Genomic DNA, 18,529 nt, shown 5'->3' on the forward strand with positions numbered 1-18,529 from the left:
AACGGATATCAAATATTGCAAAAAAAAATCAGAAATCCAGAAACAAGTTTTATATCTTCATTTAAAGCTAAATTCATTTATTTAATATAGAATGACATTCTCTTTAATATCTATTGGAAATTCTCGAAAAATAACTGAATTCAGGCCATGGAAACTTATTGTTCAGACCTGTTCACGAACGTACAAATAATGGAGCATAGGGAGCAGCAACCGGCTGCTAAATTTTCGAGATGGTTTCTACCGATCCGGGCTTAATTTGTAGCACGTTCTTATGAAGAAGGGGCGATGAGATCCAGGCGATCGTCTCGTGGCGTTGCCAGATTAGTTAACGCGACTTAAGACGGCTGTTGATGCTGCCGTTTCTTGTCTCGTCCCCCCCCCCCCTTCCTCGCCATTTTTGCTGCTAAAATATCGTCTCTAATTAATCTCTTCGGCCTCTGCCGCGCTGACTCTGCGCTAATATGGACGGTGACAATGGCTAAAAGACAGAGCTTGGAATCTGCTGAATTCGACAGCGTGGCGAGCGATCGAGAGAAAAAGCCGACCAATGTTTAACACCGTCCAAAAGAATGACATCGATGAAGGTTAATCAAAACGAATCCTAATGTATATTTGTAAACAAACTTGTTTCGTAAAAATGTACTTAACATTTCACTTAAATATATTGTACTCATTGAGAATAAATCACATAATTGACATTTGACTCGCAAATGAATAAAAAATAAAATAATGTAATGTTATCTTCGAATAGTACAAATTCTATTTAACACAAGTTTTAAGTGAAAAACTCCATCTTTCAAATAAATGGTTCAGATTCACGCCACTATGCGAAGAAATCTTTTTTTCAATAGAAACAAAACAGCGAAAGTAATACTGACGATAGTGGTCAACGATGAAGAGTCCAGGTTGGAATCTGCCGAATTCATCAGAGCAGTGCAGCGGCCAACTGGGAGAAAAACCTGCTTGATGCTTAATGCCGGAGCGACGAGTCAGAGCTGATGAGGGGAAGAACGAAGTCCGCTAATGGGAATTTGCGAGACGGCCATAATGTTCTCCGGAAACGTACGGGATGCACTTAACGTCTTACTTGAATGTAGTATGACTCAAAAACCGCGCCACGGGAACTGGTCCGCAGGTGGCACTTGAGCTCGTAGTTCAAGCCGAGGCTGAAAGAGCATACGCGGTTAATTGGGATAATCACCACAGTAAATCCGTCGAACGAACTCCGCTTGATAGTATCTCTATCGAGACAGCTTTTAATTTCTCGCTGCGGAATGTCATGTGGAAGAAAACATCCAGCGCATGGTATTCGCGAAAAAGTGTTGGATGCATAATACCCAAGAGATCACGTCTTGAATCTTGACGCGTGTAAGCTCAATTTGTCGCTCAACGAGACATGTCTTTCTCTGCAATACGAACAAGCAAGAATGCGTCATATCGATCGAGGCGCGATCGTCCAGTGAATCGCGTATGAAGAGTACTCTGAAATCGAGATCACGTCGTGCAAATAGATTCCCACAAAAAGAGAGTGTGAACTTCGCAGGTTCCAGTTCCTTTTTAGCCTTGTTACATTAATATCGTTCTTTTTTTTTTAATATTCTTTTTAAAAATCGATCAACTAATTTTTTATATGCCATTAGAAAACAGCAAGCTGCTTATTTAAATTTCTTTTTATGTATTCTTAATTTTTTTGACAATAAAAAGTATTTAAAACTATATACTTGTTTCGTATTTTTCTTTTTTTCAGTGACTATAGGAAATCACTTCTCGTAGAAAGCAATAAGTAATTGATCAAACAAAGTGATATATCAGTTAGATATATAGAATAATTAATGTCGCTGCACAATTCTGATTAAATGGTAAGAGGATAGATTGCTACAATTCTCGGAAGTATTAAAATTATCATTGCGCAGATTCACCGAATTTTCATGTGATTTCCGCGGATTTTCAACATTCATGTCCATTGTGACATGTAAAGAATAGAAGTAGATGAGATGACTTGATTATAATTTAAATCGTAAAGAGCTTTAATACGATTAAATTATTAAGTCAGAAATAGAGTGCGTTAAATCATAAGGAAAAATTTAAGGATCTCACGGAAAATGCAGTAGATAATAAATGTATGCAATTTAATGGTGTTATCGCGAAATGTCAAGAGATCTAAATATAAATGTTTACGCCATACAGTGAATTGACTTAAAAATTACTAAATAAAAATTCGTCTTATATGGATAGCAACATGTAAACAAAAGGTGAGGATATGACAAACACGCGTATAGATAATTAACGCGATCTAAGCATCGTATTCGGCGGAGCGTGTCAAGTGACAAGGACTCGATAAGTAACGTCCGTGACATCGTCGTCTCATTGCCCTACCATGAAACCTACTGTTATTAGCAAACGAGAAGATACCCACTCGTTTTCTAGACAAAAAAATAAATAATATACATCATCTAACCGTACAAGAAAAACAAAATTAATAAATATCTATTACTTGTGTGTATTTGGTGTGTGTGTGTGTGTGTGTGTGTGTGTGTATGTTTGCCTCTCTACCGTAATAAATCTTAAATATAAAAAAAGTCATATTTGAACTTTTATCATTATTGTTTAATAATTTGCATCTTGTATGAATTTCATATTTTAAGTGATAAAATATAAACGAAGAGAAATTAAGATATGTCTAAGCTATAATTACTAACTACGAGTACGAATGATAAATTCAATATTTGTAATCATCTCATTTCTTTTCTCGACGACTGTAATTATCACTAATTGCGACACTGACATGTAAATTCAACAAAATGCCTATTAAAAATAATTTTATCTTTTTTTTGTTACTGTTTCGACAATTTGATGAATAAAAACGCATAATATTTCCGCTCAAAAATGAGGAACCGGATGAGGGACGAGCTGCAAAATTAGGTCGATTTTTTTTCGAGCGCAAAGTTAACAGACTAAGACGTGAGCCGAAGGAGAACAAAAGGATGTCGACGAGCGGTTAATTGATGTTCTATGAATTCGACGGCGATTACCACGAAACAGCGCGAAATAGTCAGCAAGCTGGTTTGCTTCTTACAGTTTGCATCGATGACTGACGAAGAATTGGCTGGCCCGAACAGCTCCCATCATGGAATTTTAATTATAAATTAGTTGATTAACTCAATAGTGTTTTTGCTGCCGGCGACAGTGTCCTCAGAACTGGTCGCGCCAGTGTATACCTCACGTACGTGCGTCACGCACACCTCAAGATGTCGGCTTGGCAGGGGTTCTCTAAAAGATTGTGAATCTTTGGAAGAGTGTCAATTATAAATTCATACAATAATGCCGATTATTTAATCACATTTAAAACCATGATTCCATTATCGATTATTAATACATAAGTGATATATTAATGTAAAGAGAGCAGATGGTATAATAACGGTATGCTAATATAAAATGATAACATACGATTTTTTTCAAAATCGAGATATATTATAATATGCATAGCAGATCAAGTTTGAAGTAGTTTGTTCCGGCGAGGATGTCCGGCGTCAGGTTCTCGAAAAGAAAACAGGTCTTTGACACCGCAAACGTCGCGCTCGTTTCGCGCGCGGCAGGTGCGATACGCGCTCGAGACCTGCGTGCACATAATTTCTCTGCATGCGGATGCACGGTTGTGTTCATTTACTACAAACTCCTCCTTTATTTATTTTTTGCGATCGCATACGCAAAAACTTTGCTTACGTAACTACACGCAGAAAAATAATCGAGAATTGCTGGACAAATTGCGCGGAACTTTGAATCGAGAGCAGGTAAAAGTTGAGTACTATGTGCTGGACTATTTGAATTTGTATAATCGGCAATGTTGCAAGCATTCTATAAAAAAAAATATTAAATATTTACGTTAATGTAAATGTGCTAATTTTATCTTATATTCTCATTATAAAAATATCTTTAATTATTATATTATTATATTATATTATTATAAAAATATCTTATAACGGAACAATTGGCTTTAATTAAAACGGAACGATTTAATATATCGCAAAAAAACAAATTTATTGTAAATTGAAATTCAAATTTTTCGTATTATAAGAAATTCAAGTTGAGAACCTACGACAATCCGAGGATACCTACATTCGGAGCTCCGCTAGCATGAGAAGCACAATGGCCGCGAAGATGTAGCCGCGCCAATGTCCTCGTCGCTTCATCGGCACGCATAGCATGTGGGAACACATTGTGTCTTATATTAAATAAAATATTTGGTGTTCCTCGAAACAGGACCAACTAATATTCAACAAACGTGAACCTCATCTTTAATCATCTATTGTGACATTTCGGTAGAACCTATTTAATAAAAATAATAAAATAACCTCTCTCCTCCCCCTCATGTTCGTATAAATCTCGACACATAACTTATCTGACACCAAATTCAAGGATACGAATAAAATAAGAAAATTGAGAAAACGCAGCCTCCTTAAATTACAATTGTTGTCAAGTGCTAATCTCGCATCACATCGGTGAAAGTGACACAGATGTTATTTCAGATTTTAAATTACCTAAATTATCTTGAATTGCTTGAAAATTATTAATGTCGATAATAATAACCAAAGTGCTGTCTTAAAATTAACATCTCGCTGTTATAGTTATTATTATTAAAATTATTATTACACGAGATAAAAGTGAGCTAAAAAATATATCAGTATTAACTATATGCTATATGCTACCAACAAATCTTAAATTTTACATAAATCATATTATTAAAAAAAATTGTTTTTAAGAGAAAAATCGTATTGTTACTATTATTGAAAGAGCAGCAAACATCCAAGTTGGCCAAAGATGCGTAGAATCGCAAATTAAAAATGAGAGAAGAGCACAAGGCACTCGCGGGTCAGAAGATGTCCCGCTCTCAGTTTGCGGAGCTCTGCTCCGCATACCGGACGAACCGAGCAACGCCGCAGCCGCAGCCATAGCCTCCGTGCAAAAAAAAGTACAAAACTTGTGACCCGACTCGGGGCCTCCGGTCCTGCCGTTCGCCTCGGAACCACCATACTTTTTGTAGACACTCCGAGAGTACCAAAGAACGAACTGTGTCCGGCGTGAACGTCAACAGAATGTAAAATATGCAATATGCTCTTGTCCGGGACTCGTGGTTTCTCATTCGGTGATTCCAATAATGCGTATACGAGATATAAACAATAATAGTGGCAATTAGTACAATTTAGATAAATAGAAATTACATGTTTGTTGTTGGCATTTGACTCTAAATAAAAGAATTTAAAACATTTAGAGAAAGAGAAAATCCTTATCCTATAAGCAGCGAATTTTTTCAGGCTTTGTTGCACAGTATTTTTTTTCGTTTGTAGTAAGCGTTCTTTCGATAATACAGAGGATTTCTCATCGCGCGTCGCGTCATCCTGATCTTTCTTAAAATATCTCGCAAACAAGAAAAATCATTTTCCGGTACAAATGATAGGAGCATTCAGAAACAAAAAGTTTTGTGTTCTCCGAAGAGAACATTACACGTCCTGCGATAAGTAAGAAATCAATTATACGTGAGCAAACCCGACAGATCGAGGTCTAGCCGCATGCTTCAAATTTCCACGCAATTAATACGAATCTCGCGTCGTCGTCGTAGGATCTCCGCGTCAAATGATCCGACTAACGCGGTTGCATCGCGTGTCGCGGTTTTACTTGCATTCCCGACGCGCCTCGTTGCGTTAATCGTACTTAGCGCGTGGAATTCGCTTTACGCAGGAAGCGCCAAGGATACGAGTAACCGGAGGAGGAGCTTGAGGAACAAGGAAAGCCAGCCAACCGAGAGGGAGGTCTTGAGGGAGCAACGACTAGTTTCTTCTCCATATTATTATCTGCCGTGTCCGGTAAGTGCCGCGTGTAAGATAGCTGGGATGTGGAAGACATCATGTCGATCCCGGCCATTCCGTTCTCCACCACTATGTATCCATTTAGCTATGCGGGCAGGAATATTTATATACTAACTACTCCTATACCAATTACTATTCCTATACCAATTACTATTCCTATACTAATGATTCTGAGAGGAATTCCTCCGTTTTTTGTCTCACGTTTCACCATGTCCATAATAATGTCTACCTGATTTGTCTAGTACATTGCTAGTACATTGATATACTAATAATCTAGGACCGCGGCGATTCAATTATACGGGAGCTTTTGTATTATTGAATTCTTTCTATCTCGTATAGTAATAGAGAATTTCTGTAACCCGTCTATAATGCATTAAGATATGTTCAGTATGTTTACACTTAAAATTACGAATTAAATATGCAAAAAATGTATTATATAAAATATGTACCATGCACATTTCGAAATTTGATAAATAACATTTTTTTAAAAGATTCTAGCAGGCTTGAGTTTAATTTTCATCAGCAAATAAAAGATATAAATGATCAAAGAAGAGGAAATTATAAACTCGCGTGTTGTGTCAAAGCTCAAACGAATTCAATAATCTCATAAGGGGATAAAGTCGGTCGCTTACAGTGACATATCCCTGAATCACGTTCGAGACAAAGTAATGGTTCCATGGTGCAGAATAATCAGTAATGGAAGGTACAAAGACGCAATCTTGCTCCTTTGCTAAAGTAAAGTCTCTTTCTTATCTTCGACTGACGTGTACAGCTACGCCCACATGATAGCTATTCGTTTAATTCGCTTATGTGATAGTAGCCCATATCATTACATGACTTTTGATCACCAACCTTCATCCCGTATATTTGCAATAGGTATCTGCATACCAGTTTGTCAATGTTGCAATGACTACTTTTTAAGATCGCTACGCCAACACGTCGTCTTTGTCGTTTCGTCATGGCGTACCATCGTTTGGAAGTACCATCACAACGAACGCGCAATGACTATGGTATGTAACGAGATACCACGACGATTTCACACACGCATGCAAATCCCCTCTAGTATCGAGTTATGTCGGTTCTCCTGCCGACCAGACGGCAAGGATCTACAGTGGTAGAAATGAGCGAGAGCGAGAGCGAGAAAGAGACAAAAAAGAAAAAAAAAACTCGCCTTGTCTCCAGACTAGATATTATCAAGCTGAATCGTGGGAAAGGGAAAGCTTTTCTATTTTCTATCACTATTTTCAATAGCTTACAAAAGACTTCTAGAATCTCGATTTATTTAGATAATCTGGATATCGAATCGTTTCGATAATGACCAATTGGAACTTTGGTGATCGTATATTTTTCAATGAATATGAGTGACAAGATATTTCATGGACATAGAACCGAACGTTCTTTCGCGAGTCAGGCGCCGGCGAGATCAAATCAATGATAATGCAGCACGAAGAAGTAGATGCATAAGAATAAGAAAGGAGGATTCATCCTGATGCGATGTCCACGATCCTTTCTCTCCATCTTCGTGGCGCGGTGGACGAAGGAAGACGGGTTATCATTTAAGTGAAATGCCGTGTCCACTATCTCTTAGCTCTCACGCGGTCCAAGCTGCTTCTTCGCGGTTCCAGGACTTGTTTCCTACGAGTCTCCGGATATCGTAGCGGAGCAGCACATTGGAACGGGATAATCCCTTCGCCGCTGCATCACGAGAAATTCTCCGCAAGGGTTATTAATAAGGCTACTGCTATCTAACGCAATTAGAGACGCAAAGTCCTCGGATCTATATACCACTGGGGTTACGTGAGAGAATATCGTGAATATCCTCTCAGCACTTTCCAGCGCATCACAGCTCATCTTCATTTACTATCTATTTAGAGACTCCTTCAGACTGTGTCTAATTTATTATATGGCATTTTCGAAACTCATTTTCGAAACTATCATTGCATTTGCAAGTAAAACGCAAATTATTTTCTTCTTTTAATATTCGTTTACGTAAACGTGTTCATGAACGTGTTCTCTTTTGACATTTGTCTTTAGTTAGCTTGAAATTCGTTACCAGCTTTGAAATTATTCTGATCGCATTCACGAACAGTATCGTTCAATTTAGAAAGTTTATGCTATATCATGTACTGTATCAATTTATATCGAAAAAATTAATGATTTTTGTCCGCAGCAGCAGAGAGAAACGGCATTTCACGTATCCTAATCCTTTCCGATTATCTTTGCAGCGTGGTTACTGAACAGGAATGAGCAACGCAGCACACCCGCGATCAACAAAAAATTCGGTATAAAGTACAGCCTTGTGCGTCGGCGATCAAGATACCTCCTTGCCATGGAGCGATCATCGTTGCCTGCGTCATACGATGTAGATACGATCTCACGACTACAAGGAGCCGCACCGTTCACGTACGACCTTGCCGCGTCGCAACTGAAGAATACAAGGCAACTCGCTTGGAAATCGCCCGGTTTTACGAGTGAATGCAGGCGGCAATTAACGTATGATCCTTGAAAGTGCGATCGGAGAGAGAGCGAAAACGAGAGCGAAAGAAGACTTTAATTCAATGGAAAAAATTCCGCGGCGTAATTATAATGAAGAGAAGAATAGTTGTGTGATCGATACCGATTATTATATATCTCGACGATTTAACAAACTGCGAGACAAGGCGAATGCATCCTCCCCACATACTACTTTCTTCCATTCATTTATATTAGCTAATGTCTGAGTACAGACTAGGCGCCGATACTAATTAATTATGAGCGAGACAAGCGGCGTGACCAACTACCAGATATGTCCTGATAAACGAGATTTCATGGAAAGATTTATTAATGTTTCTATGGTAAATTAGTCGTTAAGGCGCGTTCAGTGACGTACAAAAAGATCGGAGAAACACATAAGATTCATGTTAATGTTAATTTAAATATTCTATCTATTCTCTTTATACGATATTATACTTATATATTATTCGCGATTTAGCTTGTCCTTCTGAATTACGTAAATTTCTATACGATTCTGAATTGGATTATTGAGGCCTCTCTCATCCAATTGATCGTTTGCTAATACAAATAAAATATAATTACATAAGCGTAACATAAATATCAAATTTATTAATTAACTTCTAACGTAACATATACACGAAAACTTGAAATTGTATGGATACATCAGAAATATCTGGGAAGTAGCCATGAATCATATAAGAAACATATAATGATATAATGAATAGGCATGCTCCGATACCGGTCTTATACCGGTCTTTTCAATGCAATGATTGAAGAAGTATGAAAAAAAACAAACGAATCTCTGTAGATATTTAAAAGCGAGTATATAAATTGAAATATTCCAACGAGAACGAGAAATAAACGTAAGTTATTTTAACATCTTCTCGAGTATCGCATACTTACACACTGTTACGTATAATTGAAATCCTCGGCTGTATTAGTGAGAAATCTAATTTAGCAAGAAAATCAATATCAAACAATTATGTACTCTCCTAAATCACTTATCCCGTACTAAGCGACAAACTATGCCAATTAAGATGTAGCAAAGTGTTCCGATGTTTCTCATGTGAATCAAGATTGTTGATGCGATCATCTTGATGAAGAATACTAGTGAGTTTCGCCACTGGATGCAAAATAGAAAATGAAGAAGAAAAGGGAGAGAGATTTCTAGCGCATCATTATAGCCACGAGTGGAGTGTTAGTTACTGGAGGTGTCTTCTTGTAAACACTTGGACATTTACATAACGAGTGACATCTGCCAGCCCAATCATACAATACGCCACCAAGAGTTTAATACCGCTAGCGTACCACTCCGCGTGTCACTCCAAGTCGCCAAGTCTGATCTTCGAGGACTAGCTCATACACATCCATAACGTAGCACATGGCCATATATGACGTGCATTACACGTTTGTTCGCACATATCTACGAAACTGAAGAAAACATGTCCGTCTGCGTAGGAAGAGTACAACACCATTTGCATGTGGTAATGTCAATTCTAGATAGGAACGCAGCGTGTTGCATAGCGATAAGATTACTTTTACTACTTTACAGAAAATAGATTACACTTTCAATACGCGGTTTTCGCATTATCGCTTTTTAAATTGAAAAGTTTTCTGTTGTAACTCGATTGCCTTATCTAATTGGATAAAGAAAATAAAAGAAAGAATCTGTGATTGATAAAAATAAACACGCGAATACAATGATTGAGTCTTTATAATTCGTCAGCGAGAATTAATCAGAAACTAGTAAGCAGAAACTCGTCGTGTTTTTCTTCGCAATGCTCTTTTCTTCCTATCTTGGAAGATCGGCGTTTCTCACTGAACCGCAATACGAGAAATGCATTACGTTTCTCTTGTAACTCTGGAGACGATAAGTTTTTGCAAACCCCACTTGTCAGATCGACCGTTCTCAATTGTTTATTCTGATCATCATTCTGTCCCAATCCGCTGTCACATTTTTTGCCATCCGCAGTATGCGATGAGATAATTTAGTGAACCCCGCGAAAACCGACCAACTGTCAACGGTCCCGCTGACCGATGTCATTGTTTTGGTTTCGTCTATTCGAACGTACCGAGGTGTGCTACCACGGCGGTGTACCGCACAATAATTATCGTTGTCTGCAACGAAAAGCTACGATAACGATAAATCTGAGGTTTCTTTTACAAATCAGTGTAAATAAAAATTGAAAGCAAAAGAGAAAAGGAAAACACTGAAAAAACAATCAGATATGGAGTTACGAATGTGACTTGGATATAATTATCGTAAAGAGCATCAAAAATGTATCCGTCATCTCGTCATGGAAACCTTTTCGCCTAGATTAAGCGTTTACTGAAGGGATGAGAACAATCGAGAACAATCGAGAAGGTTCGGGCGGGTGTGGCAATATATAATTACAGTAATTAACAGACAAGTAATTAATTAGGCTCGCACGCTGTTTGTTATTTCTCGCGGCGCAGAATTGCTGAATGAGTGTGCGTATGTGCGCGTATTTGTGTATACATGTCGTTTGCATGTACGAGTGTCTGAGGTACCTGTGGGATACTGGTATAACTACTATACTCGTGTCTCTATATGTCCGCATGCAAGAGGTTACGTCTTGATCCTAATTAACGAGCGATTTTTTGTTAATTGCATCAAGAGACTGAGCGAATCAGTATGAGGAGCAATCTTGCAAACTACACATAAGAAACGCAGAATCGATCGAGTTTGTCGATTATAAAACGATAATAAACTATACATTTTATATTAGACAACACCATTGAGAGAATCGATATCTTTGCTGCTATTTCCCTAAATTTCACTGTTCTCCCTATTATAAATCTCTAAATTCTTTACAAATACAAGTACGATTTTATTCACATTGTAAATGCATTTTTAAATATATCTTTATCTTTGTATTTTATCTTTAATTCTTCAATATCACTTACAAGTCGTTGGAAGTTCTAACAATGAATATCTACTAAGCAGCGGTGGAAACTAAAATACTCAATTATAATTCTTTTTTTCAAGTCTTAAATATGCCAATGTAATTTTGTCATAATTTTTGGAAATAACAAATTTTATATCTAAATTTAAGAAATTTTAAAAAAGTTAGTTACACAGAAATATCACAAGTACTTCTTTGAAAAGGCTTATCCTCATATTCACTTTTTAACTTTTTTCTTGTATATATCTTAATTATTGTATCGTTATTTGATATAAAACTTACCTACTATTACAATAAATGAATACATACAATAAATCAATTTAAATTGATATAGTTGACAAAAATGTATATCACCGGAATCGAATTACTCGACGCAGTGATTCTTAGTACAGACGATTGGCCATGTCCTGTCAAACATTCGGGACTCTCCCCTGCAATCACCGACGACCAAGCACGGTTTGCTCACTTCACCGGGCAATAAACATAATGGCGCACGTCCTTAATTAAGTGGATTTTCAATCAAGATTCAATCAGTCTCGTTGTAAATGTAAATGCCGACCCAACCCACTGTCGCTTCTCCTCACCGTCCACGATCCGTCCTCAGATTGTCATCATGTCCAGGTCTGTGGAGCTTTGTAAATTCATGTTTAAAAATGTGAAAGCTGAATTTTCCGGCGTACGCAAATGCGGCGATAAAATTACATTAATGTTTCACTTGCATAATTTTGATAGACTGAGTGAAAAAATTTGTATTTCATTATCTCATGATATTTCTCTCAAAGAAAAAGACTATGAAATTTTAGCGATAAATTCCTTTTGACGTGAAAAAGTACGCATTAACCAAAAAATTCATCGCCCGCATCATATTACGTTAAAATAGCAGAGATAAATTAGAAAATATTCACAAAATAATAAGAAAATGTATCTATATCGCGAAAAATGCCGCAATATTAATTATATTAATTTCAGTACGTGCAAAATCGGATTACTTTCGATGAACGACTCTCGATGGCCGATGACTTATCAATTACATTCGAGCTCAAGCATTGCGCTATCATAATACCACAATTCGCAGTATCGTAAAGAGATTCGATCATCATCATGATGCGCTCAATGCCACGATTGCATTTGAGGACGAGCAGTGGATATGCAAATGTGTCGTGGCGGAACGGCGTGGCGCGGCACGGCGAGTGGAGAACCCGGCTGGGGGTCCGCAAAGTCGAGACAAAGTCACAGCGGGATCCACTCTCCCGAGAATGCCCCTTGCGCCCCCAATCCCTCTGTCCCATCCTCACTCGCTCCCTCGTACCTCGCTCAAATGAAATTTTCCGCAACATTGCATTCGAATGCGATTAAAGCTCGTATAGCGGGCTGATACCCGCGGAAGCGGATGGAGAGCCAAGTCGAGTCAAGGCTCTTCTTCACCGCTTTCTTCCTTCTCTCTGCATTTGGCCGCGGAGACTTTCGCGTTAGCCCCTCCTTCGTCAATTTCGAGAAATCGAATTGTAACTTGTAGCCACCGTGGCACCCTCCGTGACAGAAGCACGCGTGATTCATCGCCTACCAATGCGAAGCGCGCCGGCTAATTTCCTTCGGTTCCATTTCCTATCGATTCTATTTTATGCGAATAAGAGAGGTTAAGAACATTTTTCGGATCTTCCTGTTTTTCTTCAAAGTCCACAGTATATATTAAAAACACTAGAATCTCTCTCGTAATTCTAACTTGTAGTACAATAGAAAAATTTTAATTTCTATTTATACAGCAAATCAATTATACTTTATTCGAATACTTAATAAAATGTCTCTCTCAAAACGTAAAATATATTTATATCATATACTCTATTATACATACGATATAAATACAATACATAAAAGTTATATAAAAGTAATTAAGATTGATTATTATAATCAACCTTAAATGCTTGTCGTGTCGTGACTGTTATAAAAAACATAAACATGGTGCGACTATTACTCCGATCATTAGATGCGCTCTCATGCGGAAGGAGCGTAGGACGACGACAAGAACTCGTCTTCTCGTGCATTTAAACGTCGCTCGATGCAGCAGCGGGAGGTACGTCGATGTTTATCGCGCGAGAACGCCTCCGACTGGGACTAAGTGAGCGGTACAGCCGCGTTTTGTACGTCTTTACGTGACGAAGAGGCTACTGATGTCGCGCTTCGTCGTGCGGCAGCCGCCGCCAATTCCGATCCGAGACGTTCATTGGTTCCTTATACCGCGAGTGGCATCCCTCGAACTTCGAAGAGCCATGTAAAGGCTGTGGTGTAGGATGCATCTTTGACAGTGACAGACAGATACTTAATGCGTAAAGTCTTTGCCACTCGTGCATAAGTCTAAGTTATAAACCTGATTCCTCTTAGAGAAATGCTAAATACATAATTATTTTTTGTCAAGCTAAGGTTATATGAAATACAATATGAAATATAAAATATCACCTTCAGAGATTTCTTATTTTTCATTTTTCATTTATAATAATTGATTACATGCTCTAAAAATTCAAATTATCTTAAGACAGTTGGAAAAGTAATTATGTATAAAAATAACAAGAGAGCATATAAGAATATCTTGAAAATGTGTGCAGTAGATGCAAAAAAGAGGAAGGAAAAGAAGAAGATAGTGTCGAGCGGCTTCTCGGCCAGAATCCAAAATGACCAGTACAGCGTGTCTTTGCTCGCCATCCTGAAAAGTTTCCAAGGCGGAGGACCCGGGTATCTGGAAATAAGGAACGACGTGGATATAGGATCGCGTAGGGATAGAGTGGCTCGCGGCGGTTCGCCGTTCACCAAGAGCAATATACGCGTCATATATCACCTAGCTGTAGCTAATGCCCGGGAAGGTGTGCGTGAGGCTATCTGCGCGCCATAAAACACTCTCGCGCTGTGCTCTAAGAGGGGTTGCTGGTGGCTCGGTGGCGAGTGTCACCACAGGTGCGGACATTCTCATCATAAATACCAGCCCAGCTACAGCCGTAAACCGTCTGGAGAACCTAATTGGGGCGTGGCTGCGGTTACACCTTCGAGACTTTGCCTCTTATGCTGCGTTGTCTTTTGCGTCTTTCTTCCTTCCTTCTTTCCTTCCTTCCTTTCTTCCCTCCTTCCTTCCTTCCTCCCTCTCTTTTTTCCTTCCTTTCTTTTCCTTATTTTTATCTTTGATTCTTGTAAGAAATACTCTTGTAAGAGTATGGTACATTGCTATTCTACATCCGCGAAATTACTCATGAAAAAATTAAAATTCGTCTTCATTCATGTTATTGAAAGATCCACAAAAATATAAAATATTAAATATCATTAGTCTATGTGCAAACAAATTCTTCTATTAATTATAAAAATACTGTACTACAATAATATAAAATTGAATGTATAATACAAAATATGTATAATATATTGACCTAAGAAATAAATATATCATTCGATGATATCGAAATAAAATTAATCTAGGAACTACGTCCGTGACGGAACGCAATATTGCGAAGCGATCTTTGTCTTTGATGATTTCGAGGTGTTTCCACCCTCATAATGGTCAGCGTGCGTGTTTTCACGCAAGGGTGGATGCGAGAAAACGTTAAAAGGTAGGTCGGTTCCGGCACACCTCTCCGTTTAACCACCTCGTATCATTTCGTATACACATGCACACTCTTTCTTTCTGTCTTCATTTTGTACGAATTTATAGCGTTGAGTGTCCAGCGAATTTCAGTCTTAACTGTCCGCTGGCATGAATCTGCGAGCGATAACAAGCACCAGCAGCAGCAACGGCACGACGATTCTCTCTTTCCGCCCCCTCCCTCTTTTCTCTCTCACTGCCCACTGTCCAGGTGAACGTAACGGTAAGAGGACGATATGTGCGACCAACACTGGCGTAAGCGGTGAAGGATCCTCGAACGCTTCGGTTTTGGATAAATCTTCATGCAACTGTCAATAGCGGATACGTTACATAGCTACATGCACAAACCGATATTTAAAATCTCCATTATATTCAAGATGTAATATAAATGATTAAAAATCAAAGCGATTTTCTTCCTTGATTGTTATGACTTTTAGTTATTTTTTTATATAATCTTTGATAATCTTTTTATAATGATAATTTTAATTAAAATATATTGTATATTTTAAAATTCGTACAAATGTAAAAAAATTCAACTTAATAATAATAATAATCGAAATTGGCATGACCGAATTCAATGCAGTTGCATTTCCGGGTGATTTTGCACTGCGTAAGACATATTGTATTCGTACGATTGCGCCGTTGGTAACCGGTTCTTATCGCTAAGACGGCGAAAATTATTCTCGCTTCGATCTCATATGTACGTACGTTGTGATCAAAGATCCTTAATTATTATCGTAGTGCATGAAGGAGAGATGTACGATACATGTGATAATCGAAAGAGATAGTCGCGAGAGATAGTTTTAATTATTAATCAATTTGTATTATCACCGAACGTGTATGAAATGTAAAGCTACGCAGGTAAAAATCCCTTTATAACCACCTCTTATGAGTGTCGCCCACATGAAAATTCGAGGACCATTTTTAAATGTACGAAATCACCGACAGTTCTTTCCAATTCTTTTCTAAGCAAAAACGAAGGCACGAGACACAATATGAAGAGCACTTGGCATTGGAACTCGACAGAAGCTATTGGATTAGGATACTGCTGAAGAAGGTTTGTTGCTTGCATGAGTGTCGCTCCGCCGCTCGAGCGTGTTTGAACATATTTGTTCGGTCCTTAAGAAGACGGAGCCTACTCACATTATTGGCTCGAAACTTTTCACTACCGGAGTGTCTCCCGCGTTCATTTCTGCCGCATCTATCTTCTGATCCAAACCATGTATCTTCAACGACATTCTGTTTCGAGGTCGATGGACGCTGTTGCGATCGACGCATCATCCATGATCGTAACGATCGTATCATAGTCTCCGCCGTCTTTTACTATCAGCATTAAATAGGAATTATTACGAGTATTCGCTCGGACACGAACGGTGAAGTGACAAGCGTAAACCGAGCTTGAAACCCTCAATCGATGTTTACTAACCAAACTCGCATTTACCTATGTCTTTTTATGTTTAACAATCAACACGATCGAAAAATTTTTTTAATTTCTACATCTTACTTTCTTTCTGTTTTCCTAAATTTGTGTACACTGATTTCCCTGGAGAATTTAAAGTTAAATTATTTTTCCTATTATTATTATTTCTTCTTATCATTATCGCTTCAATTCATCACAGAACATCGTAATCGTAAAAATATGTTTAAAAGAATAATAGATCATTTTAATCAAATAACTCAAAAAACGAATAAAAGGTGAGAACAGTTACGAACAATGGCGCTTCTCAAATAATCGATTTTATTTTCCCATTATAAAGATTTCAAATGTTCACAAATGTGTACGCCTGAAAATACCTAATGTTATCTCTCAATGAGATACAAAGTGATCATTCTCGTTATGTAGTGCTCAAAAAGCATGATCTGTACAGAGATGTTTTCGTTTACCTTTTTAATGACGCATGGCTAGACACTACAAGCAGACAAATCCACGTCCAGTCATCAACATTATCCACATATTATACACGCCAACCAGCTCCCACACGCGTGCGCTTCATGGCGGTACCCATCGTCCCATGTGTACGCACGTCCAACGCTATATACACACAAAAGGCACGGAAAATGATGATGACGACGACGACGACGACGACGACGACGAAGAACGCAGCTAACAGGGCAAACATGAAGCCAGTTACTCGCTCAAATATTTATACCTGGCCATATCCCAAGGCGTTATCTTCAACACGCACTGACTCCTACAACGATGTAGGAGGTAGAGTGAAGAACGCATAAGAGGAAAAGAAAAAGAGATGCACACAGACTGCAGGTTGATTCACCTTGGCTGAGCAGATTCTGTTAATGAAAGACTCTCTTTCACGCCCAAGCACTAAGCGGAGACAATAAAGATACCTCGTTGATCCTGTCTTCTTTGCGTTCATGTTGCTGCTTCCTTTTTCCCACTCCAGAGAGAACGTCGGCGCAACAGTTTCCTGTTCTCGCAACCACAAAATTATGGTTCCATAATCTAATCTATGTTTACACCAGGAGTAAGCCCTCTTAAAAAAGAAGAAGTTTTGTTTTCGGGAAGTCGACCGTCGCTATTGATATAACGTGGGAATTTCAGTGAGAATGATTTTGTCGCAGTGAATGAATCTAGATAATATTGCGACTTGTCGCGCTCAAATTAGAAGGAACTCGTACGTGTATTTTAAGTCAAATATTGCATATCTTCCATTTAACGGCGTAAAATTGGTTTGGAGAAAAGCAATTTTCATCGACGTCACAAATAATATCATCGATCTTTTCCAACATTTTTCCGCGAAGCGAGGCGAGGTAAGCGAATTCTCTAATCGACGCGGCGCCTCGATCACTCGGATTTGGGGGAAGTCATGAACGGCGGGGAAGGATAAATCGCGGTTATTAGCGCAAGATTACGTGGGCTTGCGCTCAGATTGCCTTGCGATGCGGGGGCTCAAATCCAAAATCTATATATCTGGCAATTCACCACCGCCAACATCGGTCATGGTAGTGGTCGAGATACGTGAAAGAGTGGAAAAGAAAAAGAGTAAAAAAAGAGAGAAGAGAAAGAAGAGAAAGCCCTATGGATGATGGGAGACGCGAGAGGGATGTAAGAAGATTCCGACACGTGCACATTGTTAGGGGAATCAGATTAGCCGGCAAGCTTGATGTATGTGCATCGCTAGTAACGTATCGTACTGTTCTCAGCCCTGTCTTCTCTCTTCTCTCTTTCTCCTTATCTTACCACAGTCAAGTAAGTGACGGAAGTTAATATTGTGATATGGGATACGATACCGATTACTATTCTGTAAACCGCGCTAAAATAATTCTTAAGCAATATATTTTTGCTGTAACCGAAAGCATATACTTATATATTCAATTTTAAATATTCATGAAATCATATATAATTGTAAGACTTTAGTATTTTGGATGTCTCGTGAAACAAACGTAAAAATGGATTATCTTCTACGGATTATGGTGGCAAACATCCAACATTATCATAAATCGATTTTACATAAATACGACAAAGTATTTATTTTGTTGTGTACAAGAAAATATTATAAATTGACAACTAATTACATTGGACGTATGTCCAATTAATTAATACGAACGATCCGCTTCTCGCGATTGGCATTAGTCCGTTACGAGAGGAAACTCAAGATGTATGTATC

The sequence above is a fragment of the Atta cephalotes genome (assembly GCF_000143395.1).
Source record: "Atta cephalotes unplaced genomic scaffold scaffold00016, whole genome shotgun sequence".
Lineage (NCBI taxonomy): Eukaryota > Metazoa > Arthropoda > Insecta > Hymenoptera > Formicidae > Atta > Atta cephalotes.